The sequence below is a fragment of the Orcinus orca genome, chromosome 8, assembly GCF_937001465.1.
Source record: "Orcinus orca chromosome 8, mOrcOrc1.1, whole genome shotgun sequence".
Taxonomy (NCBI): domain Eukaryota; kingdom Metazoa; phylum Chordata; class Mammalia; order Artiodactyla; family Delphinidae; genus Orcinus; species Orcinus orca.
Genome location: NC_064566.1, coordinates 20,430,368 through 20,457,201, shown reverse-complemented (window position 1 = coordinate 20,457,201; position 26,834 = coordinate 20,430,368). Strand labels below are relative to the sequence as shown.

At 34.9% G+C, this 26,834-nt stretch overlaps 2 long non-coding RNA genes across 2 annotated transcripts in view; one reads left to right on the top strand and one right to left on the bottom strand.

Annotated features, from left to right (window-relative positions):
• Positions 1–13,041, top strand: part of LOC125965116 (uncharacterized) — a 40,724-nt gene extending 27,683 nt beyond the window's left edge. Inside the window, exon 3 of the long non-coding RNA XR_007478648.1 lies at positions 10,381–13,041. This is a non-coding gene — a long non-coding RNA (uncharacterized LOC125965116). The remainder of the gene's footprint in view (positions 1–10,380) is intronic.
• LOC125965117 (uncharacterized) overlaps positions 1–26,834 on the bottom strand; it is a 46,182-nt gene that overhangs the window by 6,248 nt on the left and 13,100 nt on the right. The window lies entirely within an intron of this gene.

Here is a 26,834-nt window from a genome sequence, read left to right as displayed (position 1 = left end):
AACATAATGACTATGCCCATTTCCTGTCCTTTATTTGGATAAAAGTTCCACGGTTAATAGAAAACACATGGGTGAGACATTATGAAATTTATTTCTCTCAATTTTAGAATTTTTCTAAAAAGGAGCTTATGAAAGAGCTAAGGGCATAACCATTAGTCACCAAATTACTTAAAAATTGCAAGGCCGTGGAGACACACTGACCACAATGTTGAAGTCACTTAGAAGAGATTATCTACATAGTAACATTGGGACAAATGAGGGATTTCCAAATTTTTCTATCAGGATTGAGCATTGGAAAATACACTTAAGAATCTTGGAAGCTACCTTCTGTACTATGGCCTCATCAAATTTTGAGAGTCTATTTCCACTCTAAGTAGCCAATAAAAATCCACTATAAAACAGCGAGATTATAAGATTCGAATATTTGAGCAAAATAAGGTATATGCTGGTATGTCTGCTTTTATCAAAGGATCAGATTAATGGGAAGTTTGATACTAGTCAAAGTCCACAGCTGTTTAATATTCTTTGCATGTGAAATTAGTTGGTTTATCATTAATCATGTTTAGTTGCACCAGATTTTTTTTTCTGTATACTTAATATGCCAATTTTATTACAGTGAATGTTCTCAGGAGGTTTACAACAGTGATTACAGTTCTGTTAATTATTCCACATACTTTGGGATTGTTTCAAAGTTGATGTAATTTTTTTAAAGCAAGGTTATCAGTAGGGAAAAAGGTTAAGATGATTTCCATTATGTTCAGAAAACTTTAGAATTAGATTTGGTTATTTTAATAATTATGATACAGTTCATTGATATTTATTATTTTTCAAGTAAAAAATTCATTTTGTGTAAGTAAGCTTTTATTCCTTTTCAATTCCTTCCACCTCATCTGAACATGAGAAAAGAATCCTTAATAATTACATATTTTCTTCTTCAGCCTTTTAAGGAATGAGCTTTCTTAACAGGCCACAGGTACCAGTAAAAGCCATTTCAAATATCCCATATCATGGAAAGGAAATTTTGAAGGCACTGGATTTATCTCTATGGAGTCATTTATGACAAAATAATGATTTTCAGATATTTATATGGAGAAGAGAAAACGAAGATGAAATATTACATATCTAGTGAAAAATATTTCTCTTTCTCTTGGTCTTCTCATTAGCCATCAAAATTAAACTGTAATAGTTATAACAAAATAATTATGTTCTTAGATGGCCAGAGCTCATGATATGGATTGATCAAAGTGTATGATGAAGAAATGAATCAGGCAGTAGACAAGGACTGATTTAAATACTGGGACCAGAATAACATGATGGTGGTGGTGGTCAGTGGAAAGTCCTAAGAATCGGTTGTGCTATTGTAGAGTGGAAAGAAGCAGGAAACCTAGCTAGATTATCAAAGAGGCAGAATGTTTTACGTAGTTAAGACCCAGAAGCTCTCCTAGAGAGTTAAAGTGTGAATACAGAACTTGCAAATAGCTTTTTGGTATGTTACCTTCTGATTTATACCTGAATAGTTATTCTGTTGGTTAGTTCATCTTTGGCTTAATAATTCTTTATGTACTTACCTTGAGAGCCTAAAAAGTTTACTGTTATTTTTCATTTAACAAAAGTAAAACACAGGCTTAGAGAAATTAAATTCCACAAACGCTAGATTATTGTTATAGATCTCAGATCAGAATCATGGTTCTTGAATCAATTTCCTTTTCATGATCTTGACCTGTGATTCCCTTCTGTCTTGATGGGATTTTGATGTTTCCTAATTTTATCTCTATGATGAATGGTGAGAATAAAGCAACCTATACAAATGTGCTTTCCTCAGTTCTCCAACAAACAATGAGTTAGATGTGCAGGCTGCAAGAGATATATGGTTTTAAAGAAACTGAAAATTACAACTATATTACCAATTACATAATAGATGAGTCTTTATGTTCCCTTCAATGATTCTAATTTAGATTAAAAAGTTTGGTGTGTCTATGCAGGTGGAAGTTTGTGATGCTCCTGCTGAATAAGAATATAGATGGGATTCACTTTAAGCAAATTCAATGTATGAAAATGAAGTTTTACCAACTAGTAAATTAAGGAGTGTTTATTCAATACCTAGTAACTCTCCCTGTGATTGACAAGTATCTGCCACCTGAATGAATGAACTTGTTACATGTGTGAGAACCTCTAATAAATTTAAGTATTTAATTATGACTCACACACATTACAGAACTACAACACTTTTACTTATTTATTTTAAAATTGATGTTCACCTGTATTGGTTCTGATTCTGGTGATCAAAGCAGAGAAAACTAAGAAAGGCTGGGCATTTTAAGAAATTTTTCTTCTATATCAGAATAAAAATATATAAAATATTTAAAAATTAGAATTCAGAACAATGTATGTGATATCTACAGTTAATGAAAGATGTGAATGAATTAGTTTTTAGTCTGGTTTTTAACAAGTAGCTGTGAATTCTCAAATTTCAGCCCAACTATATTATAGTACAGCCTTCAGGAAATTCTCATTCATAATAGGGATATTTGCCTATAGGCATAAAGTTCATTAACAATTCAGGAATGAGGCTAGCTTATGGTTAAAAATCACAAAAGTGAACACTAATGCTAAACCTATGTTTGGCAGACTTTGTTTATAATACATGACATAGCTCTCTATGCAATGCTTTATTTTACTTTTGATTTTTTTTAAGGTTTCACCACTGTTAAGTCTATGAAAAGGGCAACTGTTATTTTTTCACTTTGATATATTAAGAAAAATGGGGCATGAAGGCTTTGAGTGACTTATCTACCACTCTAAAATCTTAAAAAAGCTCCCTGCAGAGTATTTGTGTTCACAGATGATTTATGTACTCAAGTCATTAAAGTATTTTATAAGGATCCTCAGCAAGGTGAGCGTTAGACAAGGAAATTAATTCAGTGCTGAGAATATAAATAGAATACCGTAATCATAAAAAGTAGCAGAAATCAGCTCTTTCTTATCCAACATAAATTCCTTTCAAAAAAATTAACCAGCTTCTGTAATTACATTTTTACTGTGTTTTTTATTTATACCGTATTCATCTGGTAGGTAAGCTTGTAACTGCAGACAGCTCTACCTTATGTATTTAAATTAAAGTCAAATGGAGTCAAACTCTCAGGATTTTTTCTTTTGTTCAATAGCTAAATAAAAAAAATTTAATCTCGTTCTTGAGAAAACATTAAAATAGTTTGATGGACTAGAAATATTGCCATATTTCAACATACTGAATAAAAGGAAAAAAACCCTAAAAGATTCTTTGTTTATATGCCACTGTGCTAAATGTTTTGTAAAAATTATTAAATTTCATCCTCAATACAACCTTATGAAAAATACATACATTTTTAAGACTTTTAATTTTGCTAGTATCAGAAATTCCAATACAGGGAGATTCAGAACAATAAGGTTCCTATTGACTCTCAAATGTGAAATGTCCTAAAGTAGAGGTAGCTTCAGTTTCAAAACGTAGGTCCAGTAGCACAACAGCATCACTAAGGATGGAATTTTTCATTTCCTCTTCTTTGAACTCCATATCATCATCTTCATGGTAAGACAGTTCTCCTTCAGTATGGAGTAGCACTGGTAACAACTCCTAGTGCTACATGATCTTTGTTTATGTCCAGAGAAAGAAATGTTTTCTTTGTCTCAGTCTTCCAACTGTTCTTAAATTTATTCCCTTTGGATTGGTTTGAGTTAGAAGTTTACTCCTGACTCCATCATTTTGGCCAGAAGGGTGAAATGCAAAAATTAGTTAAATCACAAAAAGCCCACACTGGGCTGTTTGGGGAATGAGTAGTTACCCTAACAAAATTTGGGTGCTATTAGATGAGGATAGTTATAAAATAGTGGCTACATTGTTAGATAAGAAATGTTCACTAGTATGTTAGGATTTCTCTTTAATAAAAGAGGAAACAAAGGTTCTAAGAAATCAAGCAACTTAACAATGTTTACCCTGAGTTAAAGCCAACTCTCTACTTGCAGCTTTTCATAACTCCAGTCCTGTAGCTTCCAACACCATAAAAAAGACTGTATTTTCTACACTGCCATGGATAGTACATGCCATACTATTATATAGACACTTGGTTTGCCCATTCTAACATTACAGGATTTATTAACTGATTTTGTATGGTTCAAACAGCTATCTTTAAAAATCAATAAAGGAGTTATTTTAATTTCAGGTTTTCAAATAAAAACAAAAATAACGGGACAATTTTAGAAAATATGGGCCTATGCTATGCAATGAAACAGACCCAGGCTATTAAACTGTCAACTTAAAGATAAACATATATTAAGTAATGTGGCAGCTGACACTGTCCAATGGCAGTGTCCAACAATTACTCTGATCTCTAGGCTTATGCAACACCTCACATCAAGAGGTAGAACTTATTTACCTTCCCCTTAAATCAGGGCTAGCTTTTTTGACTGACTTTGACAGATGGAATATGGCAGAAGTGACATTCTAGAAACCCAGGCTTTAAGATGACTGACTGCTTCTCCTTTCTTCCTCTTGAATCTTGAAGCTGCAGTGTGAGAAGGCCAAGTCACATACGGAGAACTAACTTGCTCTTATTTCAGGTCCCCTGTGAGCTCTCAGCCAGCAGCCAACCATGGTAGTGAACAATCTTGACTGTTCCAGGCCAATCTGGGATTGTCCTAATGGCCTGACATTCCACAGCCATTTGACTTTGGCTCAGCCAATATCACATGGATCAGAAAAACTGCAAAGTTCAGTCAAATTATCTCACAGACTAGTGAGAGAGAAGAACATTTTTTTTTTGTTTTACATCCTTATGTTTTGTTATGGCTTATAATGCAGCAATAGAAAAGCTACACAGTCAACGTCCATGATATGGTTCTTAAATTAATTTTCAATCCCTGTCATTATATCACTTGTGAAAATCTCAGCCAAAATTTGATTCTTTGTGTCCGGACTCTATTCTTTTTTTATAGATATACTTTTCTGCTTCCTATCATGTTAATTCATACCTTAGTCTGGTCTGTACTTTCTAGTTCCATAACTAGTGTATTAAAATTGTACAAAATTCTCACTCTCTTCACACTACACAAAGTTCAGAATTTAAAGGAGAAATACATCATACTACTCTGTTTATAGCTATTTTTCCCTTTTAATAAATGGACAGATTCATGCAGAGCTGCATTCGAGGAACGCTCACTCACTGCTGAAATGCACTTGGCAAAATCACCTGCAGTTATTGAATAGTACATTATTATTATTATTATTACTACTACTACTAATACTATTGCAAAACTGGGTTTCTCTCTGATGGAAAGACTACAGACCTCCTTGACTTCTGAAATTAGAGATGATATTCCAAGGCAAGAATCATTTTAGAGACACTGCTCTGAACTAGAAAAAACAATTTGTTACTTTGTATACAATACTATAAACATTCCCCTCCCACTCGTCACCACTCTATTTCCAGAACATTTGTTTATGATCATATCATATATGTTTTTGTGAGTACTATTCTCAGAGTCTATTCTTAAAATTCTTGACTAAATGAACGAATTTAATGTCAGGTAGTTATGATATGTGATTCCATTTTTTTAATATTAATTTTTCTGACCTATACAAGTCAATAAGGAGGCCAGAACTGAACTAGGAGAGAAGACGCTAGGTATGTTGGTCTGAAAGCCACTACTAGTGGCTGACAGGATTTACCAGTTTTAGTATTCAATGTAGTTTTAATATAATGTACAATCTGTAGTGAACCATAAATGCAAACCTCAAATCACATTTCCCCGTAAGCTTGCTCTTTTACTAGCATGGACAAATCATTTTTTTACAAGTTTACTGTATTAGCCAAGTTAGATTAGAATGAGTATGTGTTGCTTCTTGCACAGACTAATTTTTCAATAGATATATGATGCTACACTATTGTATACAACATTCATCCTAGGCGGAACATAATTTTAGATTTGCATTCATTAAGAATCCCTAATCCTATTTAAAGCAAATTTACAGATCAACATATTAAATAAATTTTCTTTTCATCAAAATGCATATAGCAAATAACAGGGGACCCCAATCCAATATAGAGGATTCTAAACGTCACTGAATTTTGCCTTAATTTCTCTCCTAAAGTGTGGCATTTAAGGAGGTACCAAAAACACAGTACTCGAGATAAATAATAGTTTTTAAGGCAGCATTTAAAAAAAATGAAAGCCAGTGCAAAAAATCTGTGATGAACAAAATATCAAGTATTAAAAGAGAGGACAAGTATTACTGATTTTTCTTTTGTTTCACCCTCCAATATAACTCAGTGTGGAACTGCTCACAGCCTGTGCTTTCAAGGATCTCAGCTTAGGGGGAGGCAAAGAAATAAAGTACAGGTAAATGGAGTGTTGGGGCACATTGGAGTTACATATTCCCATCACTAGGGCTGTCAAGATAGACTAACTGATGTCTTTCCAGAAGAAACAATCCTCCTATTGCTGTTGTTGCTGTTAAATTACTTTTATGGAAAGAAATACCTGATACTCAAATCTACCCAAAAGAGAGCTTCGAAATATCATTATCCCTTCAAGTATCTTCTCTCTCTTATTATTAATTGCTTAGGAGAAAGAGAGCTAATTGTTTCTAATTTGAATTTGATGTACTCCTATCTAACTAGCAATTAAAGAGTTTTTTGCAAACTTAATGAATCTTCAACCCCTTCCTCTGACTATCTCTATTACATTTTTGTAAATCAGCATACACACAAAAATCGTACATTTTTCATTGGGTTGTTTGACCTAACAAGCACTAAACATTTGTGATCTCATTTCTCTGAAAGCTTCAGTGTTTTTGTACTGACATATCGCTAATGTGGAGAAATATGACTTTATTCTGCTGACTACTAATTAATCCTTATAATTATATCATCTCCCAAGCATATTCAAAATCAGATGTGAGAAACAGTGGCTAAGAAGTAAGAAACATTTTTATCTGCATGAATGCTTTACTATCTAGAAAAGACTTCAACTGAAGCATCACTTTGAGATAAGTGATTGACTTGGCAATTATTATTTTCAAATTAAAAAGAGTTTAAAGGAAAAGAGTATTAATTTGCATGTGCATTTTGTACACTGTGCTTCAATGAAATATTGAAAAGTTCTGAGAAAAATATTTTTGATAAGAAGAAATATTTATTATATTTTAAATAAAACCACAAAATTCTAGACAGTTATGTAAGTAATTTTCTTTTATCCCCACAATAACTCCATGAGAATGATTTTTTAAATTTCATTTTTATGAATAAAGAGACAATTTCAGTAACTTATCTAAGGTTCTGAGCTAAGACATCCAAGCTAGGATTCAAAGTACATCTTTTCTTGATGCAAATTCTGGTAGCTCCTGGAAACTCTTGGAATTCCTTGGTTTGTAGCTGCATACTTCTAATCTCTGTCACTGTCGTCACATGACCTTCCCTTTATTTTTCTGTGTACCAGATTTCGGGCTTGGATTTATGTTTTTGGGGCCACAATTCACCCCCCTATATATGTTTCCTACTTTGTGTTGACAATAATACAAAAGAGTATAAATATATCACCAATTCAAGAAAGACAGATAGAAATCAAGTTATTTACAAAGATTTATTGTATTATGAATCCACAAAATGACTCTTTCCATACAAGAGGCTGCAAATATCAGAGAGACAGTATGTAAAGAGCCTGCGTTAAAGGAGGATAATAAGACTTTGATTGGGTATATTACGTGTTTTGTTTCAATGACCTATCACTGGTAGGAGTGAGATCATTGTTAAATGTCAAAAAGCAGACAGCAATAAACCATACTGGATGCTAAAGAGAGAATTTATTTTTGTTTCTTTTTGGCATTACCTACAAAATGCAAAGAGGTCCATGCTGGACAGCAAACCTTGAGATTAATGAACAGAAGGTACTGATTCTATTGGATGGCATGGTTTACTAACAAGAGAAAGAGTGAATTTGCTGCCTTATTTTTGAAGCACAATTCAAAACCTTTTAGACAGTTCTTTCCAATACTGTCACCCCATCTTTCTCCCATCATTTTTGATATTTAGGTTCAGCCATACAGAACTAACAGTTATTAAGGGGAGAAGTGTGTGCCAGCTACGTATCCAGCTTAACAAAACAAGATTAGTATACCTGAAAAATAATATGAATGTCAAAAAGAGAAATATATCGAATGTTGAAAAATGCTTTACTTCCTATGATGACTTCAAAGTTTTACTAGAACATATTTATTTTGATATACTCTGTGACTGGGATAATCACTCAATTTATTGGCTATTAACCAGTAGCTTTCAGAATCCAATTGAAGTCTGAGTCACACAACACCATACCTGGTTAAGAACCTTATGTCCCAGGTAATAGACTGTACATTTGCATATGGGAGAAGCACAGATGACTGAAAGATTTAAAAGTGGATTAGTATAATAAAAATTATGAAAGGGCTGTTAATTTATTTGAAGAAATGAAAAAGAGACCATTTGGCATTTTCAAATAGGAGAATAGTTACTATATAAAGGACTGAAAATAACCTATGAAGAAAGGAGTTACTAATAACTAATTGTTTAATTACAGAATAAGAGGAAAACTTCATGAAACAATTTATGAGAAGATTGATTCAGGGTTGATAGTTGTTTGAGTATGACACAAGATCAAGGATCAGAGATTGAAAGGCCTTGACAAAAGATGAATACCTTTCAAAATGAGAGCAAATTGGTCAGTTCTGGACAAGACAGTATGTCCTAGGATGATAACTGGGTGATCTAAGGATTGGTGACAAGAGTTTAAATTCAACTCCTTTAAATTCCTTTAAATTCAACATCAGTGAATTCAGAAGCCATTGAACCATGCATAGAAGTGTGTTTACTATCCAGTACTAACTCCTTTCCTTCCTCCTAAGTCACTTCTTTTACTTCTGTCCCCTAGACCTGCTTTTTAAGGCCTCGTAATTAATTCAGCAATTATTCATTAAGTGTCAACTATGTGTGTGGAGGCTTTAAGGTGCTATGAGGCTGCAAAGATGAGCAAGATACAAATCCATTTCTATAAGTATTTTTAATTTAGATAGAGAAATAAAGAGATATGCAAAAGTAATTATAATACAATATAGAGAATAACAAATATCATAAGCACAGAAAACAATAGTAATTTTCAAAAAGTAAGAAATTATTTTCCATTTTCAGAAAATAGGATGAGGAACATTTTCATGAAGATTTTGGCTTTTTAGCAAAGCTTAGAATGATAAAATAGGTTGGACTGAGACATGTATAGAAGACTGGGAAAGGGTTTTCCAGGCAGAAAGTACAATTCAGGCAAATGTACAGGACAAGAAAATAAAAAGTATTTAAGAGAAGCAATGAATTGGTTAGAGTACAGGAATTCTGGGAAGAGGCTAATAAGCAACAGATCTGCAAAGGCAGATTGAAGAACCTTGAATATATCAGTTTAAGTAATTTTCACTTTTTATATAAATATTAAGGATTCAGTGATGGATTCAGAGAAGTGGATTAACATGATCAGAAAGCAATTTAGGAAGCCCAGTGTTTCTGTGGTACCACCCTCTTACTATACACTGAATATACTTTTCTGCCTTTTGTAATAATTTTTAACCTGCATCGCTGAGCATCAAATATGTATATTGTTTACTATACACTGAATATACTTTTCTGCCTTTTGTAATAATTTTTAACCTGCATCGCTGAGCATCAAATATGTATATTGTTTATGTGATATAAACAGTCATTGCTTAAGAGATATACACAAGAATTAACAAATGACCCAAACAAATATCAATGTATTTTAAGTGGGACTTTCCACTAAAAAGCATCCTCAAATATGTGTTTAGCAAGTTGTTTGTAAATAGGGCCCTTATTGGCATTAGGGGTTGAAGGCAGGGGTGTCAGTTCATTAATGGATGGAACTGCAGAACATTTAGTATCTGTGGCTTGGAGAACTATATATACCCTTAGCCATCCCCATCCAACAGTCACTGTGACAATCCAAAAAAATGGCAATTTGCATTTCTAGTTGCCCTCACGTGGGGGTGGATAGCAGGGGACAGAACATCTTTCGAGAACCAAGGGCTCTAGCATACAGCAATTACACATAATGTTTGTAAGTTAAGTGTCTAATGCACGTCTTAGAGTATATTTGTTAGTTTCCATCATAAGCACTGCAGTGAAAGAATTTTGTTTCGAATAAATTTAGAAATCCACATCTTATTTATCTACTTTGGATTTTAGTGATGAACATTAGTATAATCAAGACCCTTTGGTAATAATGTTATAAGGGAATCATTTTAATGTCACATAATTCCTCATTTCTGACACTTGTTGATACATTCCTTTTTCTTTAATATCTAAACAGATTGGTGTCAATTTTCAAACGTGCTGATCAAATGCATGAAGGGATCTGCTGATGGATGTCTCCAGAAGGAAAAAAGGAGCTCTGAGCGTAGGAAGTACATTCTGTTGTCACTGGGATCTCATTCAGTGTGTGTCTATCTAGTCTATTCAACTTTCCTGCTCCCATTCTTTTCCTTCTTTTTATTCACTCCGTTTTCCATGATTTATCCCCCATACATGCCAATTTACCTGATCCTCAATTCTTTCCTAACCATTCTCAGCAATAGTGCTTGAAGAACACTGACAAGAATATGAAATTAGTGATGCCCATACTTCATTTGAAACATGTCTACCTTCTCTGCATTTTTAATTTAACCATAGAACTGTACTTTTTATTTTACCGATAGAATTTCGGGAATTCTAGCCACTCATGCTAACCTACTTTCTTTCTTTCTTTATTGTTTTTGTCCATATCTTATTCACAGAATGGAAACACAACAGCTGCAAGTCATGTAGTTCTGGTGGCATTTTTTTCTCTTACATATCTGAGTTGCTACAATTATATATGCATATCAGTCTCTCACTTTCATACATTAAACATATGTATCAAACACTTGGGAACAAGAGGTGTTTACGTAATATGTGGATGTATTATTCCAAATGGCTAGTATTTTGACAATCACACCTCTCTAGTAAGCACTGTCATTGGGAACAAATAACTATTTGGATGACACATGTGCATATTAGTCAGATGAAGGTGTGATTGCTGTTTCGCTTGCCAAGAGAAAAAAAACAGATTTAAAGATAAAACTGTAGCTATCTCACAGGATCCAAAAGAAAGAAACAACTTTAAAAAATATCAAAAGGAGCAGGGAAAGAGCTAATATAATTAGTTAATATAGTTTAAATACATACTCTGTGTAATGGATTGTGTAAGATGCTGCAAATATTTCTCATTTCTTTCTCAAACATGCTGATAGACACTTATCAGTAATTCTTGCTGACATTGTCCCTCCGCTTTAATAGAGGCAGATAGAGGCAGATGAAGTCAAGTCACTTGCCCAAGGACACATACTGCATCACTGACGTGAATTCACTTCCATCTGACTCAGAGCCCTGGCCCACTTTACCACCTCACATTTCCTCTCTAGGAGAGGCCACAGGTAATCTTGGACCTGTCTCCATCTCAGTCAGCTAGTCTACACACCCTCAGTCTACTTATTTGAGGAAGCTTTGAAACAAATCATTCATTGCTAAAGAGCCAGATAGAACAGTATTAATTTACATTCTTAGTTTCTTTCTGTATGGGTATCTGTCTGTTACCAGCCACATCTTCTACCTATTTCTATTTCCCTTAAGATCAAGGCCAGGTAGAGCTAATATTTGGAGTCACATGAAAAACACATATTTATTTATTTGTTTTTTGTTGAAGTACAGCTGATTTATAATATATTAGTTTCAGGTGTACAACATAGTGATTCAATATTTTTATAGATTACACTGCATTTAAAGTTATTAGAAAATAATGGCTATACTTCCCTGTGCTGTACAATATATCCTTGTTGCTTATTTATTTTACACATCGTAGTTTGTATCTCCTAATCCCCTATCCCTATCTTGCCCTTTCCCTCCTCCCTCTCCCCACTAGTAACCACTAGTTTGTTCTCTGTATCTGTGAGACTGTTTGTTTTGTTATATACATTTGTTTGAAAAGAAACACATTTAAATCAGGTGTCTATCTCTTACAAACTATATGATCTTGGGCCATTTACTAAACGTCTGTGAATGTGTTTTGTTTATATTTACAGAATGATCGGATGATGATACCTATCTAATATAAGCGTTCTTCAGAAGATAAGCTGTAATAACATGTAGACATTCCATGTTCAATCCCTACACTCAGTTGGCATATGATTTATTTTATCTTCTTTCTTATCCTTCTTTCTTATCCTAAGTTCAATTATTATATCTCTGTGCCAGTGTGAATCCCAAAGTGATAGCTTAAATAAGTATATAGGACTAGGGGATGTTGATGGATTTCTTTGATGGCAGAATTAAAGCAATTAGTAACTGGAGCTATATCAGCCAAAAAAGTATGGGCTGTTTTTCAGGACATTCCATTAAAACCAAAGTGCTGAGTTTAACTGTCAGACTGAAATTCTCAGCATTAACACCAACAATATTTATTACCACTATTCCTAAATTCAAAGTAGTAAGCCTGCAGTGGGTAGTTTCCATGTGTAAAACGGGTTGTTGTGTATTTGTGTGTACAGTTATTTTAAAACAGTATATATTGATGCTTTTCAGGTTTACCTGCGATTCCTGAGAGCCCGCATAATTACGTGATGGCACTGTTCATAACTCAACCGATGATGCAATCATTTTAATAGCGACATGTTTCAGTACAAATAAATACAATTCAGAGAAAATCTTTCATGAATATTCCCCAAGGAACTGAAAAAATGTTATGTGAAGCAAGATATTGCTATGGGAGGTTTATATTGTCTGTACTGTGCTTTGGCAAAGCTTTGGGATACAGTCAATAAACAGGTTGGCTGTAAATTTGTTTCACTGGTTAATTAAATCCAAGAGTTCGCAAGAAAGGCTGTCATATTATGTTGAATTTCATTTCTTAAAACACATTGATCTTATGGAATTTGTTTACAAGTTCTGAGAGGGTAGTTGAAAGCCCTGACAAAACTTCCATGATCTCTTTTTAATCCAAGGCTGGTACTCTGTTCTAATTTCAATTTTCAAGTTTGAAAGGAGTATATTTTTTACTGTTTTTGTTGTTTTGTTTTGTTTTGCAAAGCAGAATAAACTAAAACATCCCCTCTATATCTCTTAGCATAAAATCATAAAGAAAAAAAGGTTTTTCAAAAATTCCTTAGAAACGCAAATATGGCATTAGCGTTTGGGGAACACTGCTTATGAACAGGAGATTATGCTAGGAACTCTGTAGATAATCACTGGATTCTGCTAGAGCCCTCCAATATGGAGATAATCCACCCCCCCCATGCCACTGCCCTATTATGCACTTAATGAAACTAAAGATAAGAGAGAACAAGTGACTTGATTCACATTGGCAATTGGCATTGGTGGTGTTAAAATTTGAACTCAGATTCCTTTGAGACTGAAGAAAGATTTCTTTTTTCCTATTCCACTGCTACTTTCCCTAAAGGTGCCTTACTTTTAAAATGGAATCATATTGCCCTTAGGGGAAAAGATATAATTGATAAAACAGAATGTAAAACATTGACGAGCCAAATCCATGCACCTATAGAAACCTCCTTCATCAGACATCAGTTTACCAAACTCTACCAAACTCTATTACAAAATGATTTGCAAGAATTATAAATTTAAAAAACAAGAGTATCTTTCTAAGTTACATATTTATCAAAGGGCGGAACCATTTAGATGATATACAATAACATTGATAATACTCTTCTGTCATATATAAATGTAAGGTATATGTTTGGGAAAACCACCCACTGAAATGCGGTGGTTTTACGCTGTCTTGTGAGCTATTTGGATTTATTTCATCTAAAAAATAGTATTTTGTCTCAATCATATTCTTCAGCCACATGTTAAGTAAGTACATTTCAAAGTAGGTCCATACACACCATTTGTATGGAAGAAATAGAAAAATGTAAACATGAAAACAGAACAGTGTGTATACCATATGGGTAGTATTGTAAAAGCTGAAAACAAATGGTTCTGGTCTCTATACCATACAAGTTTGTTATTATTTCTAGCCTTAGAAATTTCAGTTCAGTCCTAGTGCTTAATCTTTCACATGTCTGACAAAGCTGTACCAGATATACGTGAAAGGAGCAGAACTGTCTTATCTTTGCTTTCTTAATACACATCAGGCAAATGGATATTGCTAAATATCATTTCTACAGCAAATATACACCCTTTACTCTAGTGTAAAATTGGTATCATAGATCTAAGGAATTGGTTGGTAGGGCTGTGTGTGTGTGTGTGTGTGTGTGTGTGTGTGTGTGTGTGTGTGTGTTGTGGGTGAGGCATATAGTTTGTCTTAGAAAACTATATGTATATTATTTACAATGTAAATATTCTAACAACTATTTTGAGTGTATGTTGTATGTTTCTGGTCATTTCCTAACAGATACAAACTGCAAATGGGTGATAAAAGCAGATGAGCTAGGAAATCCAAGACTTCTAGAAGGGAAATTCTTCCTTGGAAATTTTACGTTAATTATGAGTTTGCAAAAAGATATCCAATATTATTTTATAACAAGGAAAAAAGCACTGACTTAAATTTTAAAAGAGGAAAATCCCCAAAGATACAAGCTAGATCTGGGAAGATAAAGAGAAATAAAAGGGAAATCACTGGGATTGATGTGTTCTGGGATCTGACAAGAAATGTGAAATATATACCTTAGAAAATATAATGATGGTTTAAGAAAATGTTGAATAAATAGTTTCCAAAAAATTCTTCTATGATGCTTTTTAAGCTTGGGGATACAAGAAAGATAAAGACATATTTAGCCAATGTTCTAAAAACATCTACAGTGGTTTAGTCTTTTAAGGACAGTATTATTGGATGAAAACTATCAAAATTACTCTTTTGTAATGTCAAAGTGGGCAACTTAGTAATGTGGGCAAGAATAATTGTCCTTTATATTTGCATTTAATAATTACTGAATGAATCGAATCAAGAGCTGCAGAAATCACAGAGGAGCTACAGACCAAGGAAAGAGCTATTTATAAATGGATCTGTCATCCCCATCTTAGATCACTGTGACTAAATGGTTTAAAAAAGTTGTTTGTCCAGACAGAGTTAGTCAGATTACTCAGTTAGCTTCATGATCCTTAGCATCTGTATTTTTATATTTTTTCCCAGTAGATTGACATGACTTGGACACATTTTCAACTTTCAAAATAAGATATTTTACTTGCCACAGAAAAATAAAGAATTCAGCCAAATCAAGAAACAGACCTCTGCATTTCACCAATCCATGAGGTTGCTTTTCACTAGAAAATAAGTTCCATCTGGGAAAGGTTGTTTTTTCATAGCTTTTTTAAAAAGAATCACCTTTATTCATTCATAGTTTTTAGTTTGGGCAATTCTGATTTTACCTCCTGATACACTTCCATAAATATTTTCATTAAATACTTTCAAATAATAAATCACCATATAACGTGAATGAAAAAGGAAGCTGGATCAAGTATAATTGTGATTTTAATGAAAAACAATCTTGCTTATAAATGGATAAAGCTGCTAATGCTAACATGACATTCTGTGAGCAGTTAAATAAAGCAGATGCTCAAGATTCTGAAACGCCCTCGAGAGCCAACTTCTTGATTACAAGCACTCGTAATGCCAACTTCATTACGCTCATGAGTACAGTTAAGGGAGAGAACTACAGCTTAGTATACATGCTGATTTCCCAGACCTTCTGATAACCTAAGACCCATGGTAGGAGGACATTAAAAAATAAATGAACCTCCTCCAAGCATTTACCAGGAGTAACAGTTCAATGAAATGACTGGTCCTTTGTGAAATCTCTTGATTATGCCTTGGTCCTATTCACAATATGATGTTAGATACAGTGCTGAGTCAGGTTTTGAGGATTTACAATATGACAACCACCTACTATTTGGACTTGACTGGGCAAGGCATTTTAGATGTGTGGCTAAGAACAATAAACTTTAATTTCTAGTAAAGGAAAGGTGCATAAATTATGTCAAAGATAAAGAGCACAAAGGTACAGCACAGCAATAACAAAGAAAATGTCTTTCTTGTTCAGAAGCCACAAAAATCAAGACTAGGTGAAGAAGCAGAATGTGTGGCAGAGCAGGACAGGTGACGCACAATTGAGCCCTTTTTAAGGAAATAAAAAAGATTAACTACTGGGAAAGTTAACAGGAAATGGATTGTTGAAAACCTAACTAAGATTATATGTTTTTCATTAGGCCATATTGAGACACTGCAGTGTTTGAGCAGGACATGACAAAATCATAGATTTTGTTTCTCTACGTTAGATGAATCTATTAGTAAAGTGAATTGGGAGCAACAACACTTTGTCTTTTATTACAGTTTTTCTATGTGCTTTATATTGTGCTAAGCATTTTATCAACATTAACAATTTGAATCCTCTCACTCTATATTAGTAATATTCTACTCCAATAAATCCTATCTAGTTGTAAGACAAACTCATCCATGATAGCTTAAATTGTAAAAAAGGAGAATTTATTGTAGTGGAGCAAAGGAAGCTCCTAAGAGTCCAGTACTAGATCTTTTGGCTTCACAAACTGGAGAGTTGGGATCTAAATCTACTTGCCCATCTTACAAGGGCTGCGTATTCTACTCATGTCCATTTCTCTCACTGATCTCTTCTACTTTTTCATCATGTACAAGTTCATATTTTTATGTTATAAATACTTATGTAGCACTTGTTATCAATGCCTTTTAACCTTCATAATGAAACTATGAGGGAGAGACTATTATCTTAATTTTATAAATGTAAATGAGGTTCAGAGAGGTTAAGTAGTTTGCCCACGGTTGCCCAGCTAGAATGGGAGATGCTGTGATTTAGACCCAGACAGTGTAGCTTCATATTCCTGGTCTTAATAACTGACCTGTACAACTGCTTTGGCCAAGCATGTTCATTAGGCTGAAACCTACATCAAGATTTAGAGGTTATCCCTGATAGACTCTATTCTCAGGTTTCCAGCTCAAATATCTGAAAGAGGAGGGTATTTGAGAGGTTACAGGAGCACTAGCTGTTTGAGCTGGAAGTGGGACACAAGTAGACGTAATGGGTGGGGGCAGAGTTTGTAATTTATAATATTCTTTACTCAGTTTTTAGAAACACCAAACTGCTATCTTCCTTACTAACTCAGCCCAGGGTCTGCTCATAGTTAAAATATCTTAAGATTCTAGTTAATGGTGGATATCAAAATAAAGAGCATAAATAAATAGCATGAATATTGTTGGTGGTAGAAACTTTTGTAAGATCATGTTTATTCATTATTGGTAAAAGCTGACAGTCTGAAATAACCAGGAAAAATAGGTAAAATAAGAGATGTTTACAAAGTTTGCAAACTGCAGAGAAGGGGGGGTGGAAATAGATACATAGATTAAGGGGTGGGCGGGGGAGAGGGGAGGGAAGGAGAGGCGATCAAGAGAGAGGAAGCAGCACAGGTAAAAAAAATCAGTGTTCAATGTGTGATACTGGCCAGTATGCCATAAAGCTTAGGTCAATGGGCTTTGAGAACAGGCTGCCTGTGCATGAATTTATCCTTTGCTATTTGACCTTGGAAAGTTGTTTATTCTCTATATGCCTCTGTATGCCAATTCATATGTAAATTGAGATCAATAAAATACTACTTCAGAGGGTTGTTGAGAGAGCCACTCTGGAGAATCTGCATAAAAAAAAACGTATTCCTTTAAGTTGTCACAATGAAAATTGAGATATTTAAAGATCTATGAAATTCTGAAGGAAAAAGGCTATCCATTTAAGCTTTTTAAAAAGTTTTGCCTGTTGTGGTAAGTTAGATTGGTAAGGGAAACTGCAAAGAGATACTGTTGGGCTGTGAAACTAAATTATATAACCCCATAAAATATAGGCTCATTTACTATTTATATAATTTCCTATAATAGGTTAAAAATGGATTTAGTACAAAAAAATAAAAGAGGACAATATCCATATAATCAAATATTTAACTCACCTCAATTTTTCTTTGACAGAGGAAATGTCTTTTGTTATGCACTTCCTCAATTATGAACACAATAAGACAACTGTCTGTTGTTTAAAAGTAATTTTTCAATTAATTCTACACAAAGAATGTGTTTCCAAATTAGTGATGTAAGTTGACTCCAATTTTTCTTTTATAATGCATTCCAATTATAATTTATGGTAAAATGATTGGAAGGAACCCCAAGTACTGGAGTTACTGTTTCCACGGTTACAAGCTACAACATGGGATATTCTCTCTTTGAATTCATGCTTTCACATCTCATTTCCGTTTTCAATCTTCCTCCTTTTTAAAGGCTCTGTGTGCTTTGTTCAGGTTAGGCTACAAAATGGAGATGACGGAAAAGAAATATTTCATTTCCAAGATACACACAGAAGATAGTTGAAAGTGGTTTGCAATCGCTGTTGAGTCCACACCAGGTTTTGAGGATGGTTGAAATTGGGCTTGATACATAATCAATCCAGAGAAAGACAATTAACTCTAGGATTGCTGACTTAACCATCCATTATCAGTAAACTCCTCTGTATTAGTTATCAATTGCTGCATAGCAAAGTACCCTAAATCTACTGGCTTAAAACAACCCATATTTATTATCTCCAAGTTTCTGTGAGTCAGAAATGTGGGCACTGCTTATCTGGATCTTCTGTTTTATAGTGTATTACAAGGCTGTAATCAATGTGCCACAAAGCATCTGTGGTCCCATCTGAAAGCTCCATTGGAGAAGCACAGGCTTCCAAGCACACTCAGGTAGCAGTTGGCGTGATTGAGTTCCTCAACGGCTGCTGGACAGAGTCTCAGTTTCTGATGGCAGTTGGCTGGAGACCTCCTTCAGTTTCTTGCCATGTGGACCTCTCCCTAATGATGTCTTGCTTTATCAAGGTGTACAAGTGAAAACTGCAATGAAGGGAGTCTACCATCAAGAAAGACATTATAATCTTTTGTAACCTAATCATGTGACATCTCATCACCTATGTTGTACTCTATTGGTTACAAACAAGTCACTGGGTTTAGTCCACCCTCAAATGGAGGGATTCCACAAGGGGTGTTACTACCACAGGAAGGGATCATTGGAGGCTACCTTAGACATCTGCCAACCACAACCTCCATCATACTACTACACTGTCATTATTGTCTTCCATGAATTAAAAAAAAAAAACTAGCCACTTACCACTAGTTCATTTCCTCCAACCTCTGTCCCCTCAAAAGCCAAATTTGAGAAGGAAATATATACCATTAAAATGTCTATCTATACATTTAGAACTCAGAGATAGTGATTTAACAAGTCTTATTCTAGTTCTGTATCTGAGCAGTCTGTCCTATTGATGCCCTCAGCCATATTTAACTTTGTCCTATTTTTCTCCTGCATTGCTCAGATGGAAGCTTATCTATGTGAAAGAGAGATTCTTTGCTTTTGAGTCGTAATACATACAGCTCGCTGCCTAGGTAGCTATGGAGGAACTGACTTCTTCTGGAACAGAGCACTTTGAAAACACAGCATTCAGCAGCAGGAAACGCAATGTTTCTCAGTGAGATCCAGAGTCTACATTTGCCAAATGGCCCTCAAGTTTGATTAGAAATGCAGATCTCCCCTTCTAGACGAGTAAACTCTGACCAGACTTGTGAAGTAAGACAAATCTGGGTTAGATTTCTGGGTCAGCCACTTTTTAGCTTAGTGACCATGGGTGAGTATTCTAGTTTCAAAAGTTTCCAATTTCCTAACACATAAATAAAATATTACCTTCCTTTGTAATAAGATTTTGTATTAGATGCCATAACTTATATAACATACTTAGCACATTATGTAATGATGTAGTTACCATCATCACCCTCCTGACTTGATTGTGCCATGTATATGATTTGTCCCCTTTAGTTGCTATTTTTTTTTTCTTTTTGGTTTCCATATCATCTTGATGGTAATGATTATTCAAAGACCCATCTCAGACTGACTTGTTTGTTTCTTTTCCCAATAGCTCAGGATCAACATATGGTTAATTATTATATTTGGCACACCTGCTTAGTATTTATTCCATATAATTTTTTTGAGCATTTACTATGTACTAAGTGCTGTCCTGCCTTCTTAGATAGACAGATAAGTAAGATATAACTCCTGCACTGACCACCACCTGCAGATATCAGCAGGCAACTGTCTCTGGGGTCAATACTGGCTGTAGAAAGAAAGCATGTGAGAAGCTCTTTGAACTACTCACAAATTCAGGATGAGGTTGACTCTCCTTCTACTCCAAGTTTATGTAATAGTTTTTGGTCAAAGTTTTTACTTGCATGTAACAATTTTTTCCATAAGCCATTTTTATTACCCTCAAAGTGTTAAGACAAGTACAAAATAACCTCATAATTAGGATAATGTATTGTTAAAAAAGGAGAAAACACTACAGTATGCAGAGATTTACAAATGACTAAAATGTTCAAGCTGTGACAGAATTAATGCACAACTTGAAATGGGGTTGCGTTTTTTTGCTTTTAGAAATGCAAATTTCCTTAACAAAAAAAAGGACAAATAAAAGACAATGCACTACATACATGTAACCATGAGAAGATTAAAGAAAAACAGTCATATCACTTACACTATTAGCATAACAGACTCTACTGCTATATTTAACACCTTTGCCAACACAAGCCTACTCCCTTTCCTGGCTTTAAGGAACAGTTTCCTCTAAGAAATACTACTGCAGCATAACCCTTAGACAATTTCTTTTATTTTTAAAGTTACAACCTATAGAAGCAAAATAAACCTTGTATTTTCTATGCCTATATCTGGGCTGTGATAACATCCCCAACACCCAGATTCCTAGTTTTGTAAATTCCTTCCCCACACCACAAATTTGCCTTGATTGCTATCATTTAACTGACCTCATTGAAACCCCAAATCCTTCTGAAGCTCTTAATACTTCTTGCATGTTCTTCTGACTCTCTTACTGAAGAAGATAGATAATTCAGTCAAGTTGCAAAATAGATCCAGAACTTTGCTCATGAAATCCTAATACTCTTCCAATTTCTGGCTAAATTCGGGATGAATCAACTCCCACAGGTCTTACCAAGAAGAATGTTCATGTATCACCAATAAATATGGTTAACAATTATATTTGATGATACCATTCCCCAGGATAAGTACTAGTTCCTAGATACATAATACAGATACCAAGCTGACTATGAAGAGTTCTGATGCAATACATAGGGACTTTTATGGTGACAAGTTGTAGGGCAGTCAGTTTGTACCAAAACGGTATAGTGGTATAACAGAATTTAATCTATTAAACTATTGAAAAAAGAAAAAAATGCTTTTCATGAAGATGCAGCCAGACAATTACAAGTGACAAAATTGAGAGGTTCCTCTTTGTGAGACTTTTGTGTGGAAAAGAATACTTCTTTTATTTACTGCCACCTGAGCCAGGACTGTGTCTGTACTCAGGCTAATGCTATGCCATATTTGTTGAAATAATCATGTTATTTACTATCAATTTCAATATAGGGAGAGGGCAACATTTTGTATATAATATGCATACCTCTACTACTAAATTATATTTTGTCATTTTCTGTAGCTGCTTCCTACAGTAAGGTAACTGAATCATTTAGGTCTGCACTCTTCACATATTTACCTCTGCCTGGCACATATTATTGGTTAAATCAGTATTGTTTTTGAAGAGAGGAAAGAAGGAAGACGAAGTAGTTTTCAGAGTAAGAAGTGAGGAGGGTGAAATCTAGATGTTCCACGCTCACTTTTGCCTTAGATACTCCTCCTTTCCTACCTTTTCTTTTTCCTTGTCTTTTTTCTTCTTCCTTGATTTCACTGACCGGGTATAGTCTGGTTCTGCATACCATCTAAAATATCAGAGTCACATAAGAAACTACAGCCTCCTTCCTCCATTCTAAAGACTTTCACAGTCTAACAATCTTTAGCTCATACAGACTCAGTAATATGAGATTATTTTGGTGAGCTTTTTCTCATTTCTTAGTAGCATACTGAACAATGCCATTGAGCAGTCCCTTGGATTTACTCCTAAGCACCTCTTGCTCTTCAGTCATGGATGGCTTAGTATTTTAAACGGTGCCATGTAGATAAGTCAGAGAAGGCAACAGAGGCAAACAGAATAGAACATACTAATGATAAGGAAAAATAAAATCTGTCAGCCTGGGATTCAAGACTCTGGGGTTCTTGTCCTTTTTCTTGTATTTCTGTATTCCTTGAACATGCCACTTCACTCACTGGATGCCCACATCACTAAGGGACATGGCTCTTTAAGCTATATGAACCATCCCAGCTCTCACACTCTACAACCTTAACAAGGTTTCAATGCAGTTTTTAAGTAGGGAGAAGAAGAGAGGGGCGACACAGGAAAGATCATGCCCAAGGGTTCAAGAATTCCAAGAGTATTGCTATTTAGGGTTCCAATTCCTTTGGAGAATTATTTGTGCACTTGTCCATGTGTTCTGTGAGTACCTACAGATTTTCTTGAAAGGATTTGTGATTTTTTCATCTCTAGCTCCAATGGTTTCCAGTCACTCTAGGAGAACTAATAAATGTGGTATCTGTGGTCAACATATTAAGGCAGTCTATATATAGTTGACATGAAGAATTATTACTACCTTCCATAATGTCAGAATATATGTGTCCACTGTCTCAGAACCCAATAAAAGTTACCTCCCTCCCTCCCCATGGTAGCTGTAATTTTGAGCTCTCATCCACTAGGTCTTGTCAACTTTGGCTAGCACATATATACCTTTTCTCCCAGGCGTTTTTATCACCGTTGTGCTGGCTACTCCAGAAAAGCTGAAAATAGTGAGATACAATCCAGCCTGGTGGTTAAGCTTAAGGACTCTAAAGCAGGTATTTGTGCCCTGGCCTCACTACTTACTAGCTGTGTGAACTTGGACAAATTACCTAGCTCTTTAGTGCTTCAGTTTCTCTGTTCATAAAAGGAGAATGATAGTAACACCTACTTCATGGCGTTGTTTGGAAAATTCAATTAACTAAAGATGAAAGTCACTCACATAAGTTTATGGGCCTGAGTAAGTGCTCATATAGCCTCTGAAATCCTTGGTTCAACATGAAAAAATTAGAATTTTTGCACAACTGAAAGGAAGGACGTCCTCTCTACCTTTGGGATTGCACCTTGTCACATGGGCTTTAAGGCATACCTTATAGTTTTAGAGAAAAAATTTTTACTTAGAAGTTTATATTTTATCCTGAAAGTGTACCAAATATTCACTCTGAATAGGGCTTAAGCTCAGTAGTTAACCGTCTTGGATTCATCACCCTGACTACATCAAGTGCTGGAATAAAAAAGTAGTTAAAAATCACCATCTCTTCAGTCAGATGGCCTTGGTTTAAATCCTGGCTCTATCATATAGTGTGACATTAAGCAAATATTTTAACACCATTTAATTTCAGTTTCCTCATTTGTGTAATGGCACAAATATTAGTACCTAATTCATAAAGCTGAAATGGGATCTAAATCAATATATCTAAAATTTATAGATAGATGCCACAAACAGTATAAGCTCTCAATGCATATTATCTATCATCCTATTTAAAGCATTTCCCTTATAATTATAGTCAGACTCATTTCCTATAGTTTCCATGATTTTCAGTAATATGAATTTACATTAAAAATATAGTCTTTGGGGCTTCCCTGATGGCGCAGTGGTTGAGAGTCCGCCTGCCGATGCAGGGGACACGGGTTCGTGCCCCGGCCCGGGAAGATCCCACATGCCGCGGAGCGGCTGGGCCCGTAAGCCATGGCTGCTGAGTCTGCATGTCCGGAGCCTGTGCTCCGCAACGAGAGAGGCCACAACAGTGAGAGGCCCGCGTAACGCAAAAAAAAAAAAAAAAAAAAAAAAAAAATATATATATATATATATATATATATATATATATATATAGTCTTTGTTTTAAAAGGCAGCCCTAACACTTTTTGAATGCAACATTTTTTTAAAAAAATTTACCCTTCTTTAGTCTAAGTTCCTTTAGCTTTCCCACACATAATGTGAAGTTGAGCCAATCGCATCTTCCTGGTTATCGTTCTCTGAGACACAGTCCAGATTGTTAATGTTCCTCACAAAAGTGTGACCCAGAACTTCCTGAATACAGATATCCTGTTGCAAAAGAGAATAGGACTTTTATTACATCTCTCTTTTGGGATACTATGCTTCTATTGGGTTGGCCAAAAAGTTCGTTTGGGTTTTTCCGTAAGATCTGAACAAACTTTTTGGCCAACCCAATATTTCAAATTTCACCAACTGACCTTATAGCCAGTTGCTTAGCACTGTTTTTCACTTTGAGCAGTTTTTCACTTTCTTACCTTTTCTGTCTTAATACGTTTCCTCTTCTAAACTCAAAAAGCTAATTTTTTATATTACATCTAGAATTGTGGTTTACTTTCTCATCTCAATTTTGTTACCTTAAAAAAAAAAATAAAGCCCTGTTACCTAATCTTATAAGTCCCCTCCTGCTCTGAAATTCCTTGATCTAGTATCTTTATCAATTTATCTTTATCAATTCATGTTATTTGGCCTGGCCCTCATTTCCAGCAGGTGGAGATATAGAACACTAATTCTGTCTTGCAATTTCACACACTGATTCTCCTCTTAAGTCCTATGCTATAAGGAATTTAATAAATAAGCCATCTTTACCTTCGAGCAAGACAATGATTAGGAGAAAATATTAGTGATACAAAGGACAGAATTCCAAAGCAGCCTAATTAAATTGTCTGGTCATTAACTATCACTGCCGAACATCTAATAACCTTAAAGTACTTACTACTTGTCCTACTATAGTAAAGATGCCTATTCATGTTTTGTGTAATAAAACTCATTGCTGTTGTTTTTTATTTCCTGATTCAATGTTTAGATGAAACTCTAGTGAGGTTATTTCCTTAATTGTGTGTGTAACTTCATTTTTTTCTTCAATCAGATTTTCAGAACTAATTGTAAGCATTTGTTGCATTTATGAGGAAAATGTGCCTCACAAATGTAGAGTCAAACAGAAAGCATGCAAGATTTGATTCAGACACAGTGTTAATCAGTTTCAGCTGGTTTTTAGCTAGTTTTTGAAATTATTCTTGAAGTGACAAGAAAAAGACCTTGTCACAAACAAAGGCAAAATAACACGATGTATATAGAGGGGAAAAGAGGGTGTTCTAATTCTGTGTCCTTGCCTGTACTGGGAAAAAGTATTGAAAGAAATACGTGATAAACAGAAGGTGTCATCTGCCTTTATACCAAGTATGTTGCTGGTTGCCTTCATGGCACAATCAGAATCAAGACTTCTCAGATGTCTCGCCACTTTGTCAGGACTGAGGACAGGTCACAGTGGCTCCCGTGGAACTATCACTCGACCTTACCTTCCTCTCTTGCACATATTGGTCTGCATTTTCTGTTGATTCTTTATGTCTGTAAATAAACCAATCTAATTTAAAAGGTGGAGGAAGTCCTATGTCTCGTAGGGGTATTTATTGTCAGGTGGCCTGACCTTCTCGTGCCAAGGGAATTTACTTTTGCTCACGTTATTCTTTCTTTTTCTTCCTTTTTGGAAATATACAACAAAGCACTGAATACTTTTTGAATTTTGAAGTAGCTCTGAGATGATAATCACATTCCTATTTATTTATTTAAGGGGTATTAGGGTCAGGAGGAGTGGGAGAAAGATGGGGGTTGGGGGAAAGGACAATATTTCTTGGGCTTTTACTATGGAGTAGACTGTGTACTTGGTGTATTATATACGTTATCTCACATAATTGAAAGAGCTACCCTGCATCCTGGTAAGAAGTTCATGGCTTGATGTTATTAATTAGTAACTACAAGGAGGTGAAATTTGGGCCTAAAGTTTTCAGGCCCTATAATCCATACATTTTTACTTCTTTTATATTACATTCCTACTTTATGGTAATTCAAGCCTATACAATGTATTTAATTTTGAGGCAAATCATTATTGATTATTATTTGTTACTTCCTAAAAAAAGAATAACACCTTATGTCTAATATTTTTTTTCAACCAATTTACCACCAGCTGCTGGGATACTTGACATCCCTGAAAAAAGATCCTAATTCTTTTAATGTCACAATCTAAACATGTAGATGTAAATACATGCATCCTTTGTTTGTTATCCTCTTGCACACAGGAAGGGCATTGACCTGTGGTTGTCATTACTGTTGCTCACAAAAGATATCTGGCTTTCTATGTTCCAAACACATAAGGAATTCAAAACTTTTTGAGGGTTAGGTTGTTCTTTGGCCCAGTGAAATATGAGATTAAGTGGCATGTGTTATTTCCGGGTTAAACTTTAAAAAAACAGTGCCAATTCACTCCATCCCCTTTCCACTCTTGTGTGACTGTTGCGGTTGAGATGAAGCATTTTTCAACCTGGGTTTCTGAGTAACTCCAATGAAGAGAATGCGCTTTTTAGTTTGGCCAGGTCAGAATTTGCTGTGATAATAAAACACCTCCAGACTCTCCATGGCTTAACCCAATAAAGAGTTACTTCTCACTCATGCAAAAATATTCATGGGCTACTGCTTCATGTTGTAATCATCTTTACATCGGCACCTGGAAGTGAGGGAGCAGTTACCACCTGCTGCATTGCTTGTAACTATGGAAGAAGGAAAAGAGAGCAAAGTGCTGACTGGCTCCTAAATTTTCTGTTCACTTTGCTTTGGTCAAAGCAATTTATATGGCGATGACTGAGTTCCAGGGGGTGGAGAAGTGCAATTTTGCCATCTGCCTGGACAAACAGC